The sequence below is a fragment of the Silurus aristotelis genome (assembly GCF_946808225.1).
Source record: "Silurus aristotelis genome assembly, chromosome: 9".
Lineage (NCBI taxonomy): Eukaryota > Metazoa > Chordata > Actinopteri > Siluriformes > Siluridae > Silurus > Silurus aristotelis.
The window spans coordinates 26190061-26193808 of record NC_139582.1 but is presented as its reverse complement, the minus strand read 5'-3'; the positions used below and the strand labels follow the sequence as shown (position 1 = coordinate 26193808).

At 39.9% G+C, this 3748-nt stretch overlaps 1 long non-coding RNA gene across 1 annotated transcript; it reads left to right on the top strand.

The window, feature by feature from the left end:
- Positions 1-605: 605 nt before the first annotated feature.
- On the top strand, positions 606-3453 carry LOC310731248. Its single transcript, XR_014535124.1, has 4 exons — positions 606-756; positions 846-958; positions 3014-3103; positions 3237-3453. It is a non-coding gene; the product is annotated as an uncharacterized lncRNA (long non-coding RNA).
- Positions 3454-3748: the final 295 nt, after the last annotated feature.

Here is a 3748-nt window from a genome sequence, read left to right as displayed (position 1 = left end):
CCTAAACTACAGCTTCCAGAAAGTAACTCATTCTCTCTCCAAATGCAGCATCATATTTAACCAATATCCAATAACAAATTCCCTGACAGTAATTCACACTGCGCACAACAAACACATTCATATTTTGTTATTGTCTCTTGTTTTTATATAGTTTAGTTTTATGTTGTAAATACTTAACTGTGTTTAGGTGTTTGTCAGCGTAATCTGTGTAATCGGGTTTTCACGTTGCTCTTCCCCCAAACGTTCAGCCAAATCAAGCGCCACCCAGCGGCCGTGTTTTTAGTGACAGATTTACGATGCGCAGGCGCGACTCAACCGGAAGCCGACGAGTCCACTGTGTGACGAAAAGGGGAATTATAAAATGCTGTCATAATTAGTTTTCCTGTTACTTCGGTATACATTCGTTTATTTTATAGTATAAAAAACGTATTAATGGGGGTGTTGCTATGTTTATATATAGATATGTATGTGTTATTGTAAATATGTACATATCTCTTATACTTACCTCTCTAATTAGTCAGGTTGGTTTAATCCACGTGGGGGCGGGGCTTGGACTATAAAGGAGAGCTTCACAGCGTCAGTTTGGTTAGTTAGTCAGTATGCCTCTGTTGTGTCACAGGTGGCTCGCACCAATAGCGTCGTTTGCGTGTATATTTTTTGCTCTGTTTGTTTCATTCGTTGTCCAATCTTTTATTTGTTACTTTGTATATAACTCGGGTGTTTTCTTAGCTTGGACTGTTTCACCCATTGAGCACAGTAAGTAAGCAATCACTTTGCATTATAACACTTCAGTAAGAAATGCAATAAATCTTTGGGATCTTAACTTTTCTTTTGTCTTTTTTCAGTGTGGGTTCCCCCATTATTTGCCTGACAATGTGCCTACTTGTTAGGCAGACCAAAGTTGTGGTTGAAAAGGATGTTGTCACACTGATCCTACAGAGGAGAGACTAAAGTTAATGTATGTGTACAAGAGCAGTCTAGGCAATGTTCATGTGTGATTTGAATAGGCAACGTGTAGTTGCCAACCAGGCTACATTTGTTAGTTTTACTAGATCTTAGTGCTGCATTCGACACTATAGATCATGATCTTCTCCTAGATCGCTTACAAAATTACATTAAGGCATTCAGGGACAGGCATTAAGCTGGTTTAAATCCTACCTGTCTGATCTTTACCATTTTGTAGACTTAAATGGAGAGCTATCCAGGTTAATGCAAGTAAATTATAGTGTTCCAAAGGTTCAGTTCTAGGACCCCTGCTTTTCACAATATACAGTGCCTTGCGAAAGTATTCGGCCCCCTTGAACTTTGCGACCTTTTGCCACATTTCAGGCTTCAAACGTAAAGATTTTTTGTGAAGAATCAACAAGCGGGACAAAATCATGAAGTGGAACGAAATTTATTTGATATTTCAAACTTTTTTAACAAATAAAAAACTGAAAAATTGGGCGTGCAAAATTATTCAGCCCCTTTATTTTCAGTGCAGCAAACTCTCTCCAGAAGTTCAGTGAGGATCTCTGAATGATCCAATGTTGACCTAAATGACTAATGATAAATAGAATCCACCTGTGTGTAATCAAGTCTCCCTATAAATGCACCTGCACTGTGATAGTCTCAGAGGTCCGTTTAAAGCGCATAGAGCATCATAAAGAACAAGGAACACACCAGGCAGGTCCGAGATACTGTTGTGGAGAAGTTTAAAGCCGGATTTGGATACAAAAAGATTTCCCAAGCTTTAAACATCCCAAGGAGCACTGTGCAAGCGATAATATTGAAATGGAAGGAGTATCAGACCACTGCAAATCTACCAAGACCTGGCCGTCCCTCTCAACTTTCAGCTCATACAAGGAGAAGACTGATCAGAGATGCAGCCAAGAGGCCCATGATCACTCTGGATGAACTGCAGAGATCTACAGCTAAGGGGGGGGACTCTGTCCATAGGACAACAATCAGTCGTATACTGCACAAATCTGGCCTTTATGGAAGAGTGGCAAGACGAAAGCCATTTCTTAAAGATATCCATAAAAAGTGTCGTTTAAAGTTTGCCACAAGCCACCTGGGAGACACACCAAACATGTGGGAGAAGGTGCTCTGGTCAGATGAAACCAAAATCGAACTTTTTGGCAACAATGCAAAAAGTTATGTTTGGCGTAAAAGCAACACAGCTCATCACCCTGAACATACCATCCCCACTGTCAAACATGGTGGTGGCAGCATCATGTTTTGGGCCTGCTTTTCTTCAGCAGGGACAGGAAAGATGGTTAAAATTGATGGGAAGATGGATGGAGCCAAATACAGGACCATTCTGGAAGAAAACCTGATCGAGTCTGCAAAAGACCTGAGACTGGGACGGAGATTTGTCTTCCAACAAGACAATGATCCAAAACATAAAGCAAAATCTACAATGGAATGGTTCACAAATAAACATATCCAGGTGTTAGAATGGCCAAGTCAAAGTCCAGACCTGAATCCAATCGAGAATCTGTGGAAAGAACTGAAAACTGCTGTTCACAAATGCTCTCCATCCAACCTCACTGAGCATTAGCTGTTTTGCAAGGAGGAATGGGCAAAAATTTCAGTCTCTCGATGTGCAAAACTGATAGAGACATACCCCAAGCGACTTACAGCTGTAATCGCAGCAAAAGGTGGCGCTACAAAGTATTAACTTAAGCGGGCTGAATAATTTTGCACGCCCAATTTTTTCGTTTTTTATTTGTTAAAGTTTGAAATATCCAATAAATTTCGTTCCACTTCATGATTGTGTCCCACTTGTTGTTTCTTCACAAAAAAATTACAGTTTCATATCTTTGTTTGAAGCCTGAAATGTGGCAAAAGGTCGCAAAGTTCAAGGGGGCCGAATACTTTCACAAGGCACTGTACATGCTTCCCTTTGGAAATATGCTGATACCCAGCTATATATCTCAATACTAGGTGAGACAGCTCAATTAGCTTGGATAACTGTGTTAGAGTTAAAAGATTGCATGACTTATAACTTTTTATTAAATTCTGTTGACAGATTTTGCTCATCTGCCCAAAAAACATTACACTGAAGCTCCAGCATTTCAACCTGCATTTACACAGATGTTCTGTAACTACTACTTCAACGGTAGAAGACCTGGGAGTTATTTTAGACAGCAACTTGTCTTTTCAAAATCGTATCAACCATGTTACAAAAACAGCCTTTTTTCACCTTAGAAATATTGCTAAGCTAGAAAACATGTTATCTATATCTGATGCAGAGAAGCTCATCCATGCTGACCCAGGAGCAGAAGGACCACCGTGTCTGATCATTTACTTGCGATAAAACTTTGGTGTATGACCTTGAGATGAATCAACGCTCTTCAGTGGAAAGATAATCTTCACAATTGAAAAACACGAGGGAGGTCCACAGCTCTATCATGCCCCAGAAGCTACTGTGCATGCAGTACAGCTTCAGAAGTACTTGTTGGGTCTCAGATAAATGCAGAGCAAATAGGGAAATAAAAACTTTCCAAAGACTTTATACCTTTTAGTTTACATACTTGTCCTGTTGCACGGTTGGAAATTAACAGGTAGTTGGGGCAAAATTGTCACTTCAGCTTGACGGCAGCTCTATTCCCAGTGTCATGATTTAAGTGTCATTTGAAAAGTCCTATATTTTAGAGCTGATCTGTTGATGTTGCATTAGATTGGCACCAAATACACACTTTTGTTGAATGCAGTGTTTAAAGCGTTTTGATTTGTCACTGCGTGTGCTCATTGTCTGAATTCT